Source organism: Protopterus annectens, chromosome 11.part0 (assembly GCF_019279795.1).
Source record: "Protopterus annectens isolate FY-2018-M chromosome 11.part0, PAN1.0, whole genome shotgun sequence".
In the NCBI taxonomy this organism is placed as follows: domain Eukaryota; kingdom Metazoa; phylum Chordata; order Ceratodontiformes; family Protopteridae; genus Protopterus; species Protopterus annectens.
The window spans coordinates 592,559,419-592,585,475 of record NC_056745.1 but is presented as its reverse complement, the minus strand read 5'-3'; positions in this window follow the sequence as shown (position 1 = coordinate 592,585,475).

The window sequence follows — 26,057 nt, the reverse complement described above, 5'->3', positions numbered from 1 at the left end:
TTTCTGTGAGAGGATTGCCCTTTTTGGAGGCTAGGAAAACACATTACAAGAGGTAGATTCTTTGGCAAGTCTGATGATGTCAGCATCCTAAAAATATAGCAGGAGAAATGAAAACACCCAGTAAAGCATATAGCGCGTTGTGTTAATGTGTATCTCTGTAGTATCATAACGTAGTTAGGTAGGGATTTGAATCCTGCAATTGCTGTGTGTGTGTGTGTGTGTGATTTCCTTTGAGAGAAGTGCCCATTTTGGAGCCTGGGAAAACACATTCAAAGAGGTAATCTCCTCCTTGGCAAGTCTGATGATGTCAGTATCCCAGAAATACAGCAGTGGAAATGAAAACTTCCAGTAAAGTATATAGCACATCGTGTTAATGCGGATCTCTCTAGTATCATAACATAACTAGGTAGGGGTTTAAGACCTGCAATTGCTGAGTGTGTGTGTGACACTGTTGGTCAATGTGTTGTGGGTTTTGCTTTTGCAACTGTATGGCATTTCAGTAAAACAACAGTATGTGCATTACACACTTCAGGTATCTGTGTGGCACATACATATATGTACATGTGACCTCAATTGTTATCTGTGTGGCAAATACATATATGTACATGTGACCTCAATTAGTTCATAGGTGTGAAGCCTGCTTTCTACACGAATACATCTGTTACCATTGACAGTCTGTGCTGCCGCTTCTCAGACCGTAGGTCACATATGTATGTATGTGGCAAGGCCAGCCACTGTAGTGATCTGTGGCCTAGGTCATCTGTGTCACACACACCCATGACAGTTTCTATAGAATAGTGTGAGTGAGGGTTCATGCCTGGGGTATATGTCAGACATGTTCAAACACAACACAGTCTGTCAATAATGGCCATTCATTACAGGTGTACAACACGTCAGTGGATATGCATACAGACCCCTTCATGCTTATGTGATGCACTGAGGGACATCAGCATACCTTTGGAAATGTGAATACCAATGGACAGATGACATAACATGTGGCTGTATGTACACATCGGTACCCCTGCTACATGTTGTGGGCTACTAACATTGTGGTACTGTCAAGATACTATGTATTGTAAATGTGGATGACTATGCTATAGTTGGCTTATAGTTTTACAGCATGGGTTGGTCAACAGGTATCTGTCTGTATGATACCCTTGTGGAGGATAAGTGTCTCATCCAGAGAATGCATTGTAGGCCACTTTATGCATTACCAGATCTGGACGGAGATATCCCTAGTGTGTTTGCTTGTACCTGGGATGGCTACATGCCAAATAGGAGTGGTCCCAGGAATGGGTGGAGGGCAATACCACTGGTTACTGGTATAGTGTAATACCGGAAGGACACAAATGCTACTGTGTATCCTATATCTGTGTGTCAGTTGTCAAGACATTAGCTAACGATTGGGTAAAATCAGGCTGTTGATGTTATGTATACTACCAGAATGCAAAACAATGACCGATATAAACACCCAGTAAAGCATATAGTGTGTCGTGTTAATGCGTACCTCTGTAGTATCATAACATAGTTAGGTAGGGGTTTAAATCCTGCAATTGCTCTGTGTGTGTGTGGGGGGGGTGTATGTGTGTGTGTGATTTCCTGTGAGAGGAGTGCCCTTTTTGGAGACTAGGAAAACACATTACAAGAGGTAGATTATTTGGCAAGTCTGATGATGTCAGCATCCTACAAATATAGCAGGAGAAATGACAGATACCTGTTGACCAACCCATGCTGTAAGGCTATAAGCCAACTATAGCATAGTCATCATAGTGTCAAACCATGTCATACACACATGTGTACCCAAGTCATAACATTTGTGTTGTAAAATGCATACTGGCCACCAATAGGAAATATGAAGTGTTAACACTGTGTAATACAGGGCATGTCACCCTTCCCATGTGTCCACTATGCACATACATGCATATGGTGCACCTCCACCATGTTCACAAATGTACACCTGCAAATCTGTACTGCATACATCACACACATACCACCCACTCTCCAACTCATGCTGCCAGTACCGCACATATCAGCCAAGTGGCACATGGGCGGACAATACAGTATTGAAATTAACACTGGTGTAAACAATACTACATTGATAATCATAGTTTTAATGCATCATGCCTGCTCAGATATACCTACAAGGATATCAGTACACCTTGCTGTTGACAACATGCTAACATTGCTACACTGCTATTAGATCATCCTGTGCATCAGCACCATGTAAGCCTGTTCCTGCATCATTGTCACAGATGACAGGAGGTGGTACAGTTTCATCATATGCACAGGGTGTGTTATTGGTTTGCCAGAGCCTGACAATGACCCATCCAATCGGCATGTATGTGTGTGTGTGTGTGTGTGTGTGTGTGTGTGTGTGTGTGTGTGTGTGTGTGTGTGAGGGACAACAGTACACTACTGGTCAATGTTGGTGTAATGTGTGTGTGTATGTGCTAGCCCTAGGTGTTTGGTTTATGTGTGTGTGTCTGCATGCACACAGTTCCACCTTGTGGCTGCCACATACGGGAGATTGTGGGACAGCCACCGACTGTACCTGCCAGGCTGTACAGATCAGTGTCTCCGGCCATGGACACAGTACCTCTGCCTGCCAGGGGTGCCACGGACAGTATCAGGTACCAAGCCAGACTGGGTACTATCATCAGAGGCAGAGGGATGTTGATTGGACCCATGTCCCTGCTGGGACTGGCCAGAGCCACGTGTATGTGGTCATCTTGGACGGTCTATTGACAACCCAGCCCCAACATTGCTGGGGCTGGTACTGTCACTACGGGAGCGTCTGGGACTTGTGTGTCATCTGCGACGAGTGCTAGCTGATGACGTTGCTGGCACACATCCACATCGACATCTCAGCCATCCTGCACTGTCCTGGCACATGGACATTACATTGCGGAGGACATCTAGTGTCTCCCCCCAATGTCTATCAATGACCTTGGTGTAATTACGGATGGCACCAGCAAGGTCACGGATACTATCATTGATAGCGGTGTTATGAGCCCTCTGCACCCTTAGTCCCTGCCTGGTGTACCATTCCATACGTGCCTGTGCCACATTACAGACCGGAATATAGCTGAGGTTGTGAGACCTGTGGGAGCACGTCTGCCAGGGGCATTATGACCAGCAGTGCTCCCACGAGCACCTCTGGACATATGGCTATGTGGTACCATTCCAGGTGTTTGTGTATGGCTGTTGTGTGGGGTTGCATGTGCCATAGATGCCACACTATCCTGGTCGATGCCTACTGTATGCTGTTTCTCCACTAAGGCCATTGGTGTTGAGGGATGTATCGGCAGTATGAATGTGCGCATAGATGCGGTGCACAGCTGTGTACTGTCGATTGGCGGACCAACAACAGACCCTGACAAACCTGCCTGTGCCACTAAACATGTGTCATCATGCCCACTATTTGTGACAGTGACCTCAGGTTCCCTGCTGCACTCATCCAATACTTCAGCATCTGTGAAAGGAAGACAGGAAACACACTTCACAATCTGTACAGGATGTAAGCACACATGCAGACATGCACACATGCACACATGTACACATGCACACATGCACACATGAACACATGCACACAAGCACACATGAACACATGCACACATGCACACATGAACACATGCACACATACACTACTCAGTCAAGTTGACACACACACACACACACACACACACACACACACACACACACACACACACACACACACACACACACACACACACACACACACACACCAACAGCAATACGGAACATATCCATTAGTGGTTGATGGTGCAGTACAGTATCACAAGCCAAAGAGTCCTATCACACATGTCAGCATGCAGGATGTGTGTTGCTCAACAGCCTGCAGTGTGAGTGTGGAGAGTCCTTGTTGATAACAGTATACATGTCTTTGATGCATGTGTGTTGTTCAATGATTGGCCTCACCTTGGAACACAACGTGTACATGGACACAACATTGCTGTGCAAGTCTGAAATGCTTTCCAATGTCCTGTGCACCATCGCTCATAGATATACATACCATGGCTGGATGCACACAACTGTCAGGTGTATAGCAATGAATGCTATGTGTAGTACTGTAGTTACTGTAACTGCATGTAGTGTAGTACCATAAGCCATCATCAGGCAGTATCATGTGGTCACTCAAGGCCACTAATGTATGTCACACTGGCAACTATCTCACTGTACCTGGCCTGCACCACTTTGGCTACATTAACCATTTCACAGCCAGTTGTTACATGGGTGTGTAAGGTGTTCAATAGGGATCATTGCCTCACATGAATGTGTTGTGTGTTGAAGCGTGTCACACCACCCCATGATAGTCCTCTACCCCCAGGTATAGTATGTGTGCTGTGTTGTTGACATTTGGGATACTGGAGTATGACCTTACAGCAGGTGTCTTCATATGCCATGTGTATCAAATTAACACTAACTGCATATGACAAAGTGGTGTATGTTGTGTGCATGTGCATTGACTCTGCCTATACAATGTCCACTACAGTTTGCCATAATTGATTGGGATGCTCTCTGTATTGCATGTGTTTGTGGTGGATACTCATGTTACTGGGATGTGCATAGTCCCACAGAGAACATGTAGATCATGCATTATGTGTAGGTGTTTTACATGTGTATATGGCCTACAAGTGTCCTATGACATGCACATGTTATATGCTATATTAAATGTAGAAAACTTACCAGCATGGGTGTGCTGTCTTGCTATCACACCAGGGGGACCTACAAGGATATGAGACAGTTTGTCAGTGTCAAAAGCTATGGCATTGCTGCTGTGTGCTTGCAATTCCACAGCAGTACAAGAGGTGACAGTCACAGGCATACAGATTATGTTCCAAATTATCAGTATTGCATGACACCAGGCTCCACAACTTCTGAATACACAGTACACATCTGGTAAATGCATGTTCTAACAATTGATGTTACAGTAGTCTACAGATATGCCAGGTTACCTGCACACTCTGTATCTACATGCTGGGTGACTTCGGCCTCCATGATGACGCATGTCTGTTGTACTGGTTGGCTAGGAGCCACCATGCTGAGGAGCAGCTCTTCCACTCTGGTGAGGGGGGGATGTGTTGATGCATCACCACCTGTGGCAATCTGTTGTCTGTGGACATTGGAGGCATGCTGCCGGACATGTCTGATTAAATCACTGCAGTGATGGTGTACCTGCTCATAAGTCTGGTTATGCATGCCTACATCATTCACCCGACAGACAACATACTGCCACAGTGCAGTGCATCCATGCTGGTCCTGGCTAGATCTGGAGAACAGCAGGTTGTAATGCTGTACCAGGGCATCAAAGATGACCTCCTCCTCTTTAGGGGAATAGGCAGGCCTCCTGTTGTGAGACATATTCCTGGAAGACAATAAAACAGTAATTGTGAGCAAGTCATGTGGCACACTTAACATGCTAAAGCACAGACATCAATGAAATGCCATATATAGCAACCTATTGGCTGTCAGTTGATACACACCTTTAATACCACATAGGACTGCTCCACCCACAACTGCCTGACAGTGCCTGGCACATACTATATTCCAAAACATGTTCTGCACAACAACAAAGTGGAACCAGTATGTAAGACTATACAACAGTACATGGCACACTCTATGTGACACAATGCACCACCTAGCCACAGGTGGTGTGTATGAAGCTAATGCATGCAGACATTTGTCATCCATTGAAATGAATGTAAAGTACAGTTTAAGTACTACCAGTACAACATGGTACTTGTTGATAGCAAACCCCTCAGTAACAAATGTGCACATTCATCACTATAGGTGGCATACTGCTGTAATACACTACACATGTTGCTAGATATGCACATATATCCTGTGACACACATACCACCAAGGCCATGTTACAGGCATACCCACACACACATCAGACAAGGTATGGCAACCCAGATTAGTTTTACCTGTGTAACATACAGTACTGTGTGTCAGCACCTACAAAACCTCATGCCTGAGGTTTGCAATGTCTGAGGACTACAGGTAACAAACAAAACAGTGTGTCCAAGCAATGTGGATATAAACCATACTATGCTGTTTAGGCCTACAGCTTCAAGTAGTACTACTGTTCATACAGGATTTGTATTCACTAGTGCTAACAATGAACAAGCATACATGTACTGCTTAAGCCTACAATGGCACACTCTGGTCAACACCATGGGACTACGTCACACCGTGTGCCTTACTGCTTTTCCTGCCTAGCAATAGCATAAGTATCTTTTGCTGGGATTTGAGCTACAACACTACATGCCATGATATACACAGTTTCCCACTAGGCTATCACACATATACACAATTTTGACACATTTGCCTACACATTCACCATCACACCCAGTCAACCTCACATAGCAAGTAATGCAACAAGTACATGCGTGTGTGTATCGGGTCCTAGGTAGCTAATAGGCTATTATCCGTAGGACCTATGCAAGCCTAGCCATATGGTACCCTGCCCTTCAACACCCATGTAATGTAGGTTCATGTGCCCCTGTCATGCAGAGCCACAGTGGTGACTCCTGCGTTGTGTTTCCTATCTCACACCCTCTCATCATGATTATTCATGACAACTGCTAATGAGGACCTTCATTTGCTATTGATAGGTGGTTAGTTCCAGAGTATGTATGTGTCTGAGATGATAATGTACCGCTCCACCATATTCTGGTTTTTCACGTTACAGGGTTTAGATCAGTACAGTGTGTAGCTTGTATGGAGTTTAATCTGTATATATGGAGCATGTCCAACACCTGTGGGTTTGGCATAGCTTTGTATGTTAGGCAGAGGTTGCCTCTGGGTAGGCGGTATGTGACACAGTGTAGCTGTGGTTTTGTAAGACAGTCCGCATAAGGCATCTGTTTAAGTCTGGTAATACTCTTTGAGAGGTATGTGTCTGGCATCTACAGTCGCTGTGGATGTCTTCTGAGGTACATACCGACAGGGCCAATGTACTCTATGGTGGGTGTTATGACTGATGAGTACAGTGGAACACTGACCTCTTTTTCCATGGATGACACACCTTTTTTGATGACATGTGGACCGTACTCAGTTTACATAACTAGTGTGGCATTGTGATTATCAATAGGGACACTACTGTCCACCTTTGTCCCCTAGTCTCTCATCACACTTTCAGTGTTGAGTAGACTACCACCTATGTGGTAGTTCATGGGTACAAGGTTTTTAACAACAGGGATGGCAATATGTTTACAACATTGAGCTTGGGCGTACATATGAACATCCATTGGTGTACATATAGATATACATATAGGCACATATACAGTCCACCTTTCATGGTGGCAATATCAATTATGCAAAGGTTGAGAGGGATGCAGTTATGTAATAATATTGCACAGTCTTGTGCAGAATGCATGGAAGGTAGTCTCAGCCCATGTACCTTTAGCAGGACCCCCTATCTGGAAGACTAAAACCTGAGGAATCATACCCATGGCATTTATACGCCACATGTCATATGCTAGCACTGTATGCTGTCTTGTTTGCCACACACTACCACCTACATATAAAATGCACATAACAACCTGCAACAACATATAATTGTCCACCCTTCACAAACAGTTGCAGTATGTCCCTTGCTCTTTGCACATGTTCAGATGCTAATTTATCAGACACATACATATCTCTCCATATGTGTGTGCCATACACACACAGGGTCCACACTGTTGTAAGTCCATACACCTCAGGGATGACCTGTTGGGCCTTGCTACAACATGGACAGTTGTCACATGTGTGCATACAGTAATAGTACAGGGAGTATATATAGCTGCAAATACTAACATTACTATACTAGCCTGGTACAGCAGTTGCCAATGCCAAGCTACAAATGCATGTCTTACTCTGTCACATCCAAGTTTATATAGGTGTCTGCACTACTCCCCCAAACTGCCATTATAGGCAGTACTGTACAGACCATAGATAACATCTTCAGATGTTCGACATATAATGCTGAGATACATATGTCACAGTTATGTCCCACTGCACACAGCTACACACTAATTTGTCCATGGCAGTAGTTATGCAGGGCATCACTTCATACATACCTACTGCTGCCACTTATGCATGTTTCTGAGTATGTACAGTACTATTCATAAATATCTACTACTTGCCGGTAACTACAAATCTGTTACATACCTGTTACTCACTGTCAGGTCCGTCTGAGTATGCTTTTCAATGTTTTTTTTTATTTATTAAGTAAAGTTTTGTACTTATTTGTTATTATTGGTTATTAATTAAGATTTTTTTTTCTTAATTAATATATTTAGGTTTTAAAGAAGTAAATATAATATTTACTTAAGTAAGGTTTCTTTATTAAGTAATAAAGTTTGTCAGTAGTTGCTGACACGTGCAATGTAATGATTGCATGTGGGGATAGCAAGTACAATCTGCTTTTATAGGTATCTGCGCATGTGCATGTGATGCCCTCTGCACCAACTGGTGCCCAGCATTTGGTAAATGCATACAGCCTGCTGTGTGGTAATTGCAGTGCTCACTGTCATAGCAACCCAATGCTATAAATTGCTAAGGTATGTAGGCATAGCCCTTTCAGATTTCCAGAGTGGGGCCCATGCTTGTTTGCTGTGGACACTGTTGTGTAAGTCAGAAGGTTGGTATACTTCTTATATCTGAAGCTAGAGGTGTAGACAGTGATGTACATGTTGTACTCAGGCCTGCCTGTTGCCACTTGCAGTACAGAGCTATCAGTGTAGAGTTTAACTCACCCCTACAAATGCTTACACAACATTTATGTGACTATGTAGTTTCTTTTCTACTCATATAATTAACTGCCATACAAATGTAGTTATTGAGAAGTATTCTTTTGGCACATGAACTGTTTGTGAACTGTTATACTGTGAATATTAATGTACTCACTTCTGCGGGTTTTTTTGTTTTATTGTTGACATTAGCACAGGGTTCACAGGACAACTGGACAATTCCAGTACTGTGTATGCCTACCTACATCCTTGGTAGACCCTAAACACACAAGTGTATTTAAAGTGTGTGTGTGTGTGTGGGGGGGGGGGGTTGCTGACATACAGAGAGCATTATGTATTATTGTGTGAATATTATCTTACTGGACTTAAAGGACTGGTGTGTACCTGTTGGTTTATCAAGGCAGGTGGTCTGTCTGCATAGTTTCCAACTGTGAACCTATCCAGATGGTAGTCAAATGTTACACTGTTATTCTTTGTCTGTGCAACCCACAGGTGTTTCTATCACTAGTACAATGGCATTGTTACAGTCAGTTGCTATCAGTACATGACTACATTCTTTGGTATTTCTGTGTTGTAACCCTACATAAGGGTATGCTTGTGGAAGTCCTACCACAGCTATTTGCAGAGTGTGTAACAGCAGGATAGCTGCTATGCCTGTGTGTTTGTGCCTCTGCCAGGCCTATGAAACACTCAGAAACATCTTTGCATGGAGTCAGGGATAGGTAGTTAAATGTGAAGTACACCTTACACATAATAGAGACAGTAAGTCTAGACTTGTGTGAAGCAGTGCATATGGATTTGTGCTCCTTGTATGATGTACAAGCGGTGTCTACTGTTATTATTGTCAGTATTCATTGTGTAATACCCCACCTTTCTGACTGATGTCAGTACTTTTCAGAGGGATTCAGAGGGACACAGCTTAAATATGTTTCACAAGCAGGGACATCCCTGTAAAGTAGTCACAGTTAGGTAGTATGGCCTCTGCCCTAATCAGATTTGCCACTGTTTGTCCTGCTATGATACTGTGTGGGGTTTGTAAAGTGCCTCTGTAACTTTATTTGCTGCTAGAATGACTGCTTCTCATATCACACTCATGTAATGCATTTCACAACAATTGCTGGTAAAGATCCACAAAACAAGCTTTGTGTTATGCCCTTGCTATTTTTCCTTTACATTCAGTGACTGAAACGCATGATATATTTATTTGAGCAGCAGGTTATTGTATATCTGCTGTGGCTTGGTGGTAATTCATGCAGTCTGTTGTGTCCATGGTCTGGGGTTCGAGACTGCCAGAGGTATTTTATTTTGCTGCTGAGCAGAACAAGGGCCCTAACATAGAGTGACTAAGGCACTTTTAAGCAGTTGTAAGCGGGTTTGTGTGATGCTTAGTGATGCTTAGTTAAGCGCACACATGCGCACACTCGCTTAAACCCGCTTACTACTGCTTAAAAGTGCTTACTCCCACTAACCTCCACGCTAATTTCTTTGAAAGAAAAGAAAATGGGGAGATAGGAAAGTGGTGAAAAAGGGGGCACAAAGAGGGAAAGACAGTAGGAAAACAAGTTCGGGATGTGCAGGATGGGTGTAGGGAAGGTCCATAGCTGCCCATTTCAGCTGTGCATATGCAATAAATTTGGAGTGAAATTTAAAACGTTCCACCCCTGGGAGAGGGGTGAGGACAACAAAGTATGTCATATAGCCATTATAATTATCAGTTTACATGTCCAGCGGACATGTGTGCGAAATGGATAGCTTTGTATGGGGCATAATTTTTTTTGGGTACAGATTGCCCTTTCTTTTTTTTTCCAGGTGAGAGTGGAAAGTGAGGTAGAGGAAGTAGGTATATTTGGGGAGGTAGGTTGGGGAGGTAAACAGACAAGACAAACAAGATGCATACAGGGGCAGTGTATGACACATGGGGTGGGTGAACACAATTGACGGGTACGGATGTTTGGAAATCGCAAGCCCTGGAGTCCACAGATGGTAACAGTGGAACTGAGATCCCCACCCATGGGCAGTCACCACTGCACTTTCACAGCCCCGAGGGTGGCTGTGCTGGAGGCTGTGTAGGACGGGAAGGCTCACCTGTGAGAGGTGCCACTCTCGTCTCAAGCTGGCACAGGGATCAGCAACTGAATGCTGGATCTCCCTACGCACCACAGCCCAGACCCTCAGAAGGGTGACAGGTGGCCCTTCTCTGCCCATGCTTGCATGGGGGGACAAGCCCCACCCCCTGCAGCGCTTCCACCCGAAGGTGGCACAGGACCAATGGAGGAGGGGAGCCCCGGCTGGGCACCGGACCTGTTGGTGCCAGGTGCACTTGCCAGCTGAGGAGGGACAGGTGGGTCCGCTGGGACCAGCCTTCCCATATGTTCTGTGATTAGGTGTGTTTAATTACAACATAAACAACAGCATTCCAAGTTGTAACAGCATGCAGTAATATTCCCATTAACCCAACACACCAAGGTTCCAACAGTTGAACAGCAAGCATAACACATGCATTAATTGAATGACAGTGTACATTCCAACAGCATGCAGGATGATTGGTGGCAACAGGCCACAATGATTGTGGTGTTTGAACAGGGCACATGCATCAAAGTGAATGCAGATATTTACAGAACAATAGGACATATGTCCCAACAAATGTTTTGAGATTACACATACCCATTGAGTTGTGGAATTGCATTGTTTATGCACATACAGTAGGATGTAGAAAGAAACCTCAGTTAACATCTTATAAGTAATTTTAGTCTACACTACATTCCTAGTGACTGCAGGGGTATATCCCCTACATGCTTTATTACACTTGGCAACATGCATTAGGTTGTGTAATGGGTTTGGCTAGTTCATTATATACCTGACCTATACCTGACATACTAACTGTCCAGGATGCAGATGTTGCTGCTACATATTTATTGATTGTATTTATATTTCTTTATCTACATATCTGGATGTGTTCACATGACATTTTCAGTTCAATTTGTACAGAACCCTGCATTTCTTGTAGCACACTCACATTTCTGGGGAACAAATTAACAAGCTACTCGTGTGCCTGATTTACTTATGGATGCCAGCCAGTAGCTGATTGTTGAGGACTGTCTATATGCTTCACAGCTACTAGCACGTCCATCACCCACTTTAGATGGGACTGCCCAACTGTGGGTTGCCAGCACTTATTAAAACAGTACTATTTGTATAATGCAAGGGTACAACAACATTTCAAAGTAAGTGACACACACACACTCCAGGTTTTATACTTTTATTAATTACATTAAACACTTTTCCACAGGCTCTCTCCTTTATTTGATATTACAGTGAATATGGAAGACATATTCAAGACATATTATACCTTTATTAATAGGTTAGAACACTCTTTTTCAGGCTCACTCACTTATTTTATATGACAGTACCTGCAGAGATATTATTCCGGACATATTTTACCTTTCTTAATGGGTTACTACACTCTTTTTCTGGCTCTCTGACTTATTTTATATAACAGTACATGCAGAGGACTTATTCAGGGCATTTTATGGCTGTATTATTGGACTACAACACTTTCGTTCAGGTTCTCTCCCCTATTTTATATAACAATACATGCAGAATATTCACTATCCTGCCTAGTGACGCAGCCTTAGCAGCCTATCTGCATAGGCTTGCTGATTCGTAGCACGGTCACCTGCACCTGTGGGATATTGAGACATACCTATCCATTATACAGAATCAATTATAATTTCTTACATACTGCATTCCATGGCTACCTACTCAGTTGTGGGGTGTCTTGCATCCCACGGGCCTCCAGTATCCATTGGTTCAGTAGGTCCTGCTTCCATCTCTTCAGGTCTGCATGGTGGTGACGGACCTGCTCACCAGTCCGAGAAACACCTGTGACACTGATGAGGTCATGAGCTAACCGGTTCCAAGCCTCTGCCTTGTACTCCGTCCCTTGGAACCGGCCCTACAGGAGTCTTGACTCATGACGGTGGACAAGGAGCCAAACCATGTATTTCAACTCCTTAATGCCCCAACATTGCGCTCAGAAGTGTGTACCCTCTCGAGCACCAGCCATTCTAACTGCAGATGGGAACTACAATCAATTATGGCGAGTATTCCCGCTTATGGGGCTTAAATATGCCGCATTTCTCGTACTTTTTTGTGATTGGCCATTTTTGAAATTTCTCGGCTGACTGCAGGCCTGCTTAGTAATGGTTATTCTCCCATTTATAAGTATATGTATGTTGACAGTGGCTGTTTATCCTAAGCTGTCATAGCTTAGTGGTTCAGTACTTTGATTATGGTGCACAGAGTCCTGGGTTCGAACCTTGTTATTCATTTTATTTTACTACTGTCCAGACAGGCTAGGGGGTGTGACTGTGTTTAAGCAACTTTACTCAGCATTGTTCCACGTTGACCTACAGTGCGCTGGTTGGCACAATGCGCACCTCTGCGCAAACCGATTGCGCTGGGTAATGCGCTATTTAGCTATGGGTAACTCTAGTGCGCTGGATAAAGTGCTATTTAGCTATGGGCAACTCTATTGCACTTGGTAAAGCACTATTTAGCTATGGGCAACTCTATTGCGCTGGGTAAAGCACTTATTTAGCTATGGGCAACTCTATTCCGCTGGGTAAAGCGCTGCTTAACTGCGGGCAATTATATGTCAGGATCCTTTATAAATATATATTTTGTTCACTGCTACATAGGCCATTTCAATGGTTTTTAGTAAAAGTTTAATCATATATGTCAGGAATTATTTAATATACTACTTTAGAACATAAATAGGAAGGGAAGTGGTGGGACTCAAACCGTGAATGCCTCCTCTTTGGGCGAATGCTCTACAATTATGCTATGGGTATTTGGCGTAATTTGCATAAACATTCTTTCTTATGCTCTTCTATGTCGGGATTGCTAAATGCAGCTAAGCAATGGGCACACCCGTGCACACACGCGCAAATACGGGCAGCTATATTGGGAATTAGAAAAAAAATTTTAAATGTTTTACTTTTTATAACTGTGCTGGGGGTTTACAGTGTCAGGGGGTGTGGTGTTGTGTACATGGACATTTGAGCGGATTCGCTCTTGTGTGTTGACATTTGGCATTTCAGACACTTGCAGGGGCGTGGACCTTTAGACTGCTCGGCAGTAGGACACGCCCCCTGCTTTCCTGCACAGTCCGTGTTAGACTTGCTGTTGAGTCAGTGTGCCCTCATGAATATTCATGGCATGCTGACATCATACCATTCAACTGCAGCCTCCGAGTAAGACTTATTTAGTCTTACACGGAGGATTTGTGAATCCAGGGGTTTGTTTTTTTTTTATAACATTATGAGACACCATACATAGGGATCCCTGGATTCAATTGCCTTCTCTTAATATTCTTTGCTACTGTTAATATTTGCTACTGTTAATATTCACTGTTTTTATGTCTTCATGATATAACATAAATTGCAATAAATTACAAGAATAAATCAACATTTTAACAGGGAGCTAACAAACCCAATGGGGTTGCATTAGTTCTACCCTCCCCCAAGTATGATGATATAACAAATGCAATGACTCAAATGAAAATATAAAAGTTACTCAGGAAGCATTTAGAAGTCAAAACCTTTTCATTTTGTGAAAAAATACTTTTATAAAACAAGTGCACCATGTAACATGCATTCTCTCGAGTGTTCCTGGATTTGGAAAATGTTCTTGATTTTGTTTTGTATTTTTGCTCTTACCATCATATAACTTTTGATTTTCTGGTAAATCACTGAGGATTATAGTCAGTCAATAATGTTAGACATTAGAGTCTCATGCTTCTTATTGCTCCAAAAATGCATTAGGCAAAATATTTTGTTCTGTCAACTTTTTACATGACTTAGAACAATAATTAAAATTGTCTCAGAGTTGGGATATTTTCCCATTATTATTATTATTATTATTATTATTATTATTATTATTATTATTATTATTACTACTACTAATACTACTACTACTACTATTATTATTTATTTATTCATTTTGATTTAGTTTCTTTCAACATTTGTTAACTGGGTATCATTGACTGGATGAGGAGCCAGTTTTGAGCAGAGGCCTGAGGGGAAAGCTCCGTACAGATGCACAGCGCATTACAATTATTACTAACAAACAAGTAACAATTTTTACTAAACATATTCAAGTGATATAATAGTGGCAACAATGGAACAGAAGAGTATATTGGGGGAAACACTTATTGCAAGGAGTAAGAATTTTGTATATTGATATATGTGGTATGTGGTCCCAGCTGAACAGTTAGTAGGCAGAGAGTAGAGGTGCTAGAAGGAATAGATGGATGTTACTAGTCTACAGTGAAGTTGAAAGAAAAGCAATAGAATACTGTTAGAAGGGTTAAGATAGATAGTTATGGAAAGGAGTATTAAGTTGATTGGGGGGTATAGTAAAGGTGGGGGTGAAGTGATGTGAGGAGAGACAGGGAGAGATTTAGTTAGCTGAGTCTTTGGCATGAGCCAATACTATTATTATTATTATTATTATTATTATTATTATTATTATTTGCCCATGCTTCTTGAGCAAATAAGTTCAGAACTGTGAAGTGTGACTCTTTCTCTTCTGTGATCATTTCTCATTCTTGAATTTTGCGTTTGACAAAAAAGAAAATCTTTATTTGCCTCTGAAACCCATGAACTTCTCTGCTAACATAAACTACCTCCCTGACTGCTTTTTTTTTAAGAAACTGTAGGTTTAAAAGTTACAACAGAGATAGGAGTTAGCAGATGTGTCTACTTATGAATGCCTTTCACTGAGAAATCCTAGACTGCAAAGTGACATGAATATAGTGCTGGTCTTTACTTGCACCAGAAGCATGTATTCACATGAACCCATGCTGCTAGACTAGATCTAGCACAGCAGTATCACACATAAATGTTCACACACACACACAGACACACAGACACACACACACACACACACACACACACACACTCGCACGCACACACACACACACACACACACACACACACACACACGCACACACACACACACAAACACAAGCAAATGCGCACACACATACAAGAGCTGCTAAATTGGCACTAAATGATTTTGAAAATGCAGCAAGCTGTGAAATCACATTACAATAAGAATTTAATAAATGCATATCCAAGGGATCCATTTCTTTCTAATCAAAATCAGCAAGATATGAAACTACAATGTAATGCTGTTTTAGCAATCCTTGAATGCCAGTTCAACAATCTTTCTCATGCAAGTTAAATGGCAACTTAAGAGAAAATAGAATAGCTAAACTAGCATTCTGTGATTTATACTCTTCATACACATGGAATGTGGTTTCAGGCCATGCTGCATTTCAGTAAGTGTGACTGTTAGGAGTAACAGAGACATCATGAAAGAAAAGGAAACCAGCTACAGGTTTCCCAGTGGGAGCATAAACATAACTGAGATGTGATCAGTACTCATTTATAGAGGTGGAGGCAAATTAATGATGATATAAGACAGTGGGCATTGGTAATACAATCAAGAAGGCCTCTCCTAAAAGCTAAGCTGAAACCATGATTACTGGGGTAATAGATTGTATATAGTATGTTTTTAGGAACTTACTTTGTCTATGAAAGAAATTGGAGAAGATACAGAAGAAAATCTATAAATGTGTGGGGATACACTCTGGCCAATTAGAAAGAGAAAGAGGAACAGGAGAACAAGTAAAAGTGGGAGGTAGACTTTAATAAGAAAATATGGCATATGAAATGTGAAAGACCATGGTCGGCAAAGGTATCTTAGAGAAGAGAAGAACAGTAATAGAGCCATGTCACAGCCTAACCAAGGATGAAGAGGAAGCAGTGATGAGATAAACTGACTCAAGATACATTGAGTCAACAGAAACATTAAAAAGAAAGGCAATAGGGTGATATGGGCAGGTGACTTTAATAGGTTAGTTGGAAAGGTGGGGTAAAGGTGAAATGTCAGAAAACATCTCAGAGAGTATATGAGAAGGACGGGATTGTAGATGCATGGAGAGAGAATTAGGATGATGTGCTACACAGTTTCCCTTTAGCAGCTGTAAACCCTTTTGGGTTTCTAATACCATGACAGGAATGGACCCCCATTCCTAAGTCAGGATAGGATTAAAGTTCATGAAATTAATATTGTTTCAATTTTTGATGTTAGTCAAAAGTGCTCTTCGCAGCACCAGCAATGTGCACAGAACCTATTCCTTTTGCAATTCATATGGAGTTACATGTATTGTTAGTACATCTAAATATGACTGTGAGTTCTTTTTTATGAGATCCATTGCTCATACTACTATTGAAACTGTTTGGGTATTCTTCTTCCATGTTGCTCTGTTTTCTCCCTGCAAATCCTGGTATTTTATGACTTTGTGTCTTTTTGCACATAAGACACTGCAGTCACTGGGTATAGCAATTTCAATGATTAATTTTACTTTTGTTTTTTTTTTTTTCTTGAACTGCTATATCTGGTTTTCTCACATCTATTTTTTGAACTGTTGGGTATAGGTGATCTGATGTGACATAACCTTAATCATTACCTGTTACGCTTTATGGCTCATGTTTCCAGTACTTCTCAGTTACTACAATGTTGTAATGTTTGCACAGTCCACAGTGCAACATTCCTGCCACGCTATTATACCTTCAGTATACATGCCCTCTGCCATCAGTATATCACCTCCAGCAACAAAATGTGCAACTATTTCCAGTTTTGTTTTACAGAACCTGCATCTGTCTGTTTCTCCTACATATTCAAAGGAATTTGTAAACTAATGTGTACTTAGTCTGCTATCCTGGGCTGCCATTATTAACTTTTCATCCTTTGGTTTCAGTTCACCTCTCCTTATCCATTCCTTTGTCAAATCCTGATTGACATGCCATCGTTCCAGGAGATCTCTATACTTGCCACAATATTATGCCTTTTCCAAATTTCTTTCCTTCTCAACTGATCCTTCTATTTATATTCTTTCTTTTATTTTTTAGCACATTCAGTAGCTGCCTGATATTTGTGTATCTCTGGTTTGATTTCCATTCCTGCTGGACACTGATATGCTTCTGGTAAACTAAGCTGAGAAGTAATCTTAGATTTGTTCTCATGTTTTAAAACATTCACTATGTATGGATCTGCTGAGGTCAGTAGATATGTACTGTATGTAGTTCCATCGTTGCAGATCTTTTGATGCATTCAGTTTTGATGAGGCCCATACCTCCTTCAGAATGAGGATATATAATTTGCTATACACTGCTTTTTATATTTCTTTTGGTAAGTGTGAAACATTTTTCCTTGTTTTTCTGTCTAACTCATCCAATACCTTTTGAAGCCAGTCAATCACCCAAAACTGTAAGTAAGAACAGGAAGAGTAAATTGGTTTATAGCTTCGACTCTGTTTCCTGATGTCAGGGCTGTTTTCAATATTATTTTAGTTTTATGAAGTATTCCTTACTGAGTTTTATTTGCATTTATTATAGGTTTATAGTGTCTATAAATAATGTGTAAATTATAGGTTTATAGTGCCTGAATATTTGAACTGTATCTTACTGAAATTGGTACACCTTGTTTGCTATTGCATAGACTAGATCCAGGCCTGCTGAATCTAGCTTTGTTTATATGCTTGTTGTTTGTTTGCTTGTTATTTCCCTGGAATGCTAATTCAACCTAATACGCGGCTTCTCAGCACTTCTGTGGATCACTAGTGATATCTGCATTGCTTACTGTACTTATTTCCTTGTTTCACTTGAAAGAAAGTTACTGTTTGTCGTTTTTGCATTTAAGTTACCTGTAACACATTGCACTTAAGTTACCTGGCACTTGCACACTAAAGCAATTATATAAGTCAGCACTAAAAATTAAAAGCACTACACCCTCACTCCCCACTGGCCCTTGTTTTCAATTATAAAGGAATTCCCAATATTATTCTAGCATGTCCAAAGGTCAGTTGTCAATCTCCTCTCCAGTCCAGCTGGTGAATCTGGGAATCTTGAGGCAATGTTACAACTGCCTCATGTACACAGACAAACCTCTCCCAACAAATTCCAACACGTGAGAGATGCAACCATATAGCCAAACTGGAGGCTAAGCTCTCTCAACTCAGTACTGGCATAACCAGTCAGGAGGAGAAGGAAACCACACTCACTACAATTCCAGTCTCACATAGACCTACCACGACAGAAAACCAAACACATAATCACACAAAAACATACTCGGAGGCACTAAACAAAGATCTGCCTAAGCAGCAGAGACCTCCAAAGCAGACACTCAAGCAACCGCTACCCCAAAACAAAACACGTGCAACACATATCTCACAAAGCCAGTGAGCCGAACAGTCACAGCCTTTAAGACTAAACAACACACCTGATACACTTGTAATAGGTGACTCTATCGTCAGGCACACTGACGTCCCACTCACCAGGCTGAACAAGGAGAGGGTCACGGTGAGCAGCCTGTCGGGCACTAGGATCCGTCACATAACACAAGCACTCAGGTCATTCCAAGGCAAGTACAAATATGACTCAGTCATTGTCCATGCTGGTGTGAATGACCTGAGATGTACCTCCCTGGACTACATGAAAAGAGACAAAGAGGAGCTCTCTGAGCATGTAGCCCAGGCTGGTACGACCCTGACCTTGAGTAGCATCTTACCCTCACCAAGAATGATGCCACAATATGAAGACAAGATGATCAATTTCAACAATTGGCTTAAGTACTGGTGTCATTCAAAGGGGATCCAATGCCTGTCAGCTTGGGATGATATGCTCGACAAGCCACGATGCTTCGCTAGGGATGGCTTGCACCTGTCACCCCTGGGCTTTTGGATATTGGCAAAGGCTCTTGCTACCCCCATAGTGCCTTTTTAGGCAAGGCTCAAAAGACAAACCCACCTCCATAGGTATCACAAGGGATAAGAAACTAAGAGTAATGCTACTCAACGCCAGAAGTCTAAACCTCAAGATGCATGCACTCAAAACTCTCCTTAGCGTGGAGAACATCGATATCTGTGCAGTAACAGAAACCTGGTTCAGGGCTCCCGAGAGCACCCCAGCACTACCAGGTTATACCTCATACCATGCTTTTTGGCCCCAAAACTTGGACCGAACCACAAAAGGAGGGGGAGTATCGAAATTCATCAAAGATACCCATACCTCCAGGATGGTAGCAAAGCACGAAGCATCAGAGACTATCCATGTGCAACTAACAGTGGGTAAAACTGCCTTCAAGTTTATAGCCTGCTACAGACCACCCTCCCAAACCCAGGAACCCCACTAGGCCTTCCTGAGAATACTGGAAAATATGAAGGTCTCTCCAAACACCATTATATTGGGTGACTTCAACTACCCAAACATAGACTGGGAGCATTATTCTAGCTCCAACACCCTAGCCCAAAAGTTCCTAGAATCTATAAACTCAAATGCTATTGGACAACTTGTTACCACTCCCACAAGAGGGAAAAACATACTGGACCTGATCATCACCAACATGGGGACTCTATGCTCCAGACCAGAAGTGTATCCCTCACTGGTAAGATCAGACCATAAACTAATCTCACTGGATAGTCACATTCCGACCCCAACCCCTGCCCAGAAAATCACAGTGAAAAACTTCTCTAAAGCAAATTTCACACTCCTCAAAACTGAGGTGGAATCCTTCAAAGCCCCCGGGCCTGTGGAAAATACGGCCCAGACTGCAGAATCCTTTATAAACGCATTCTATGAACACCTTCAGGAATGCATGGATCATGCGATCCCAAATAAAACCAAGACCCAATCCTCCAAAGGCAGACGCCCTGTCTGGTGGACCCTAGCCATAAACAAACTATACAATAGAAGGAGGAAGCTACTATATGATAGAGCAAAATCCCAAAAAGGGAAGGAATCACTGATCAGTATTAGCAAAAAACTATGGGCACTCATAAAATTGTCTAAGTCCAGCTTCGAGAGAAAAATTGCACAGGACACTAAGGATAATCACAAGGCTTTCTTTAGTTATGTTAGGAACCTGGGTGGTAATTCCCAGATATGCTCAGAATTAGTCCAAAGTGACAAAAAATACACCGAACCCACAGACATTGCCAACATCCTAGCTGACAGGTTAAGAGCAAACTCCCCCCCCTCCCCACCAAAATGGCAAATATCTATCCCAGCAGAGTGCTGCCCCCCCTGACATCTCAGATGCTCAGGTAAGAGCCGCCCTCTCCAAAGCAAAAAACACAGCATCGATGGGACCAGACGGTGTCGCGGGCTGCGTCCTACATGAACTCCAAGAAGAGCTAAACTCAAACATAAAACTACTATTCAATCTCAGCCTTACTACAGGATATGTGCCCAAAGAGTGGCGTACAGCAACAGTGGTCCCTCTCCATAAAGGTGGTGCCTCAACGGATCCTGGAAACTATCGCCCCATAAGCCTGACTACCTTGGTCTGCAAAGCTATGGAAAGGATCATCATGGACCTCATAAATAAAGATATTGGGGACCTACAGACACTGGATCCTACTCAGTTTGGCTTTGTTAAGGGCAGATCCTGCCTCTTAAACCTGGTTGATTTCTTTGAAACAGTCACCAAGGCCATTGACGAGGGGAAGGTGGTCCACACAGCCTACCTGGACCTCGCAAAAGTCTTCGATACAATACCCCACTCAGGCATTATAGATATGCTCACCAGCTTAAATATAAACCCCTATGTCACTAGATGGATTGCAAACTGGTTCAAGGACAGAACCCACATGGTTAGAATTGCTGGAGCCATGTCAGACTCCAAACCAGTTACAAGTGGTGTCCCACAAGGCTCAGTCCTGGGACCTCTCTTGTTCGGTATATATTTCTCGGAGGTACAGGCCAACACAGAAGGACTGTGGCTGACCAAGTTCGCAGATGACTGCAAACTGGGTGCCATAATCGACTCTCCAGCCGACACAAGCATCTTCCAAAAGGGCCTCATAGAACCAGACAACTGGTGCCAGAGCCATGGCCTCAAGCTAAATGCCAAAAAGTGTATAGTCATCCTCTTTGGCAAAAACAACGTGCCCACAAATTACCACATAGGTGGTAATCCATTAAGTACAGAAGAAGTAATTAGGGACCTGGGGACCCAAGTTGATAACAATCTCTCATTTGACAACCACGTGGCCAAAGTGGTTAGAAAAACATTTTGTATAGCCCACCTAATCATGAAGGGATTCACATCTAGATCAGGGGAGGTCATCGTGCCTCTTTACTCATCCATCAGGCCCATAATTGAGTACAATGCCCCTTTTGGGATGTACCTTACCAGGCACCTGCAGCAACTGGAAAGACCCCAAAAGTACCTCACCAAAAGGATCAAAGGGCTCAAACAGATGCCATATGCTGCCCGGTTAAAGAAACTCCAGCTCTACTCAGTGGCATACCACCTGTTCAGAGGCGATCTGTGCCTGACATATAAAGCCATGTCCAACACGGAATTATTGGACTTGCTGCACCTCAGAAAATCCAAATCCCATCAAGCTACATGCTCGAGAGACTTGAACCTCAGCACTGAAATAAATAGGACATGCTGGAGGGACAGATTCATAACCCAGAGGCTCCCTTCACTCTGGAATAAAATCCCAGTCCAGGTTAGGTAGAGTCCCTCATTGACTCTCTTCAAGAGGAATCTCGATGAGTGGATGGGAGATCGTAGGTTTACCCCGGGTATCACTTCTGTGTCACTGTTAGACAGAGGCACAGTATGCTAACCTCAAAAAAGGGCATAGCAAAATAAATTTAAAATGGGTGGCGAAAGCCAAAGACATTCTGGCTAGGCTTATAAATGCCCTAGGGCAGATAGCCTAGTATGAACCTATGAACCTATGAACCTATTTGTTCATGTTTTATTGCCGATCCTTCACCAATTCCCAAATGTTTATACATTCCCTTCTTTTCAAGTTCCTTTACATTACATATCCCTCCCAGATTGATTGTCTTGGTATTGCAGCTTTCCTGCTTTAAATGTCAATTTCTCACATTTCTCAAGACCAACTGACATTCTGGAATCATCTGAGAAAGATTTAACTAAATGCACTTGTGCTACAAACTCTTCATCCGATAAACTACACTTTTAAGTCATCCACAAAAAGAAAATAAAAGGTGTTTATATCTGGATGTTTTCTGGAAGTCAAATTATAACAAAAACCTAATCTGTTAATTAGACAGCTTAATAAGTTAAGGGCAAGAAAATAAAGCTGTGGTGACAAAGAGTTACAGTGAAATATCCCTCTCTGAATGTTTATCCCTGGGATAATAATTTGCCTTTTGTCATATCTTAGCTGCAAAGTGGTTTGCTACTTTCATGGTTACTGCAACATAATTGATCACTATATGGTGGATCGTACACATAAGTAAACACTCCTTTATCCTTTAATGTGGGATGCTGTCAAATGCTTTTTTGTCATCTGTTTATGCCATACTTAGATTCTTCTCCTTTTTACAAATCTCTGCTGTGGCTTTATTTAGCAAAAAATGATTTTTTTGCTCTACAGGAGTTCCATTTTTACCCTTTTGTTCAATTGTCATAAATGAGTCCAGGATTCAATAAACTCCATGTAGGCTCCATGCGAAGTACACACAGAGTTTACATTTTAGTGAGATGAACAACAACGCTATTCGCATATTCATGTTGCTCATCACACTTACACAAATGCAAACAAGGTTTTGTGGCCAACAACAATGTTGCCAGCCAGGAAACCATGCAAAGCAGCATAAGCACAGAAAAAAGAAACATTCAAATTTGCCTACATGCAATCCTGCTCCATGAAGTTGTGTGGACACCCACAATGACTACCAGGGTCGCAAATACTGCTATAACAGCAGTAATAACACAGTAAAGAAAAGAGTACTGAGTGCAGTGTACACTAAAACAGTTATATGCAGAATGAAATAATGGAGGGGGAGGGTATATCGTAAGTCCTACTACAATAAAAGGTACACTGGGCAGGGAAAGTGTGATGATGAACATGTGCACAGACTTAAATGATAGGAATGAATAAAAAGCAAGAGGGCATGGTAAATATGGAAATGTAATCAGGATAGGCTTAGTTAATGCATATACACTTCCAAGACAAGTGAGTAGCATAACATTATGCACATATCTACATAGATAAATAACACAAAATATTGCACCATGGAGATAGCAGCAACAAAAATCACCTTATTGTAAAAATTGAGAGCTTTCATCCCTCTACAGTGGGACTTCATCAGAATATTAAAAACTTCCCTCTAATCACTTAAATAACACACTAACGTCCCTAATTGGTGGAGCTCTAACCAATAATAGACTAGTAAGAAATCTCACTGCTTAATTGCAATAAGTAGTACTTGTTAAAAAGTATAAACATTAAGAAATATTAAACATCAAGATATATAACATCAACTAAAGCTATGCTGACATACACTCATTAAAATTAAAACTTGTTGTTCTCCATAAAAATATATAAGTGCAAGAACAGTTTATTTATAATTTATCTGCTTTCTCTTTCAGTACTGGGGCTATTGACAAGGATTAATTCAAGCCTGGTGGTATAGTTGCAGCTAACCTCAGCTGCCACTGCAATTATTTTTTAACCAATATTCTGTCCCACAGTAGAGAGACGGAAGTGCTCACTTTTTACAATAAAGTGATTTTTATTGCTGGTATCTCCATGGTGCGATATTTTTTATTTTTCATGGTCATTAGTTTGCGCACCATACTATTTTGGATTACATAATCTACATACCACAGTACATACTGCTGTTTACTGAGCGAGTACATTATGATATAAACACACATGATACTATATATGTGACAGTCACACAAGGTTACATGTCAGCAGAGGTGAATGGCTGTAATATAAACATCACTGACATGCCCACCAGAGAGGAAATTTAGCAAGGCCAGTATATACAATAGGGGGTATGAGCATACTCTGAAGATCTGCAAAACGACTTGCTTGACTATGACTGACATGTCACCATAGCTCTCAAGCAATCAGGGACACATAGCAACAGACTCCTGGAAAAATATAGAAAGAAATAGGCAAAATCATAAACACTTTAAAAATATTATGACCATTAACCTGTCACATTGACAGAACACATGACTGTAACTTAGTATTCATGTTCTGCAATCATAATGAACATCAGTATTTTATAAGGGACATTCACCACCCCATTCCAAAAAATGACCAGTCATTTTTTGGATTGGTTAATTGGGCCAATGTTAAACCAGGAGTTGAAATCAGGGCAGTCCTGGCCAGCTGAGAGATTTGCATAACACAAAAGCCAAAATTCCCACCTACAAGAATCAAACTCGTGCCATCAGTGCTGTCACTGTGCTGTGTATTTACTGGGTGCAACACAAAAAGATGTAGCACACATGCATCTAGTAGAACACCTCACCTTGAAGGGAAGTCTGCACTTTCACATCCTGATGGGTATGCTTCACAGAGAATAGTTCTATGTGGCCTAACATATGTGTGGGAGTTGACTGTGCCAAATGTAATACACCTGACTAAAGCGTCTCTGCCTGGCATACATATCAGCCATATGGATAACAATACATATAAACACTACACTATTATGAGTGAATTCCCTACACACAGCAGACTATTGCATGCATCTGACACATGTAATACAATTCATATTGTCTGAAGCATCTACAGTTGATGTATGAATTAAGAAGTGATCCATTATAATGAATAGTAAAGCAGTACGTGAGACTGATGGCAATGTATCATATCATATATCTACATGCACAGAAATTATAGAAGTGCAAAGTCAAATGTCGATGATCGAGAAAGCTGCCACTGTAATATTGTACACATACTAAACAATACATAGAGCATACTCTATAAGTATATACCAAGCTCAACACGTGCCACACGGCTGGTGTCCCCTTACATTAACAAAATGTTATACTGCCATGAAATCCTAACATGCACCCATATGTGTTCATGCAAACTATCAAGTGGTAATACAGAAATGATGTACTGGTACATTTGTGATGCAATACAGTCTCACTATAACTGCATCTATGCTAGAACTGAACTTCACTGAGTAGTCCTAGACTTCAAAGTGATGTGAATATCGTGCTGGTCTTTACTTGCACCAGAAGCATGTATTCACATGAACCCATGCTACCAAACTAGATCTACCACAGCTGCATCACACATACATGTACACACACACACACACACACACACACACACACACACACACACACACACACACACACAGACACACATGCATGCACACACATATGCATGCACACACAGATGCATGCATGCATGCACGCACACATGCACACTCACAA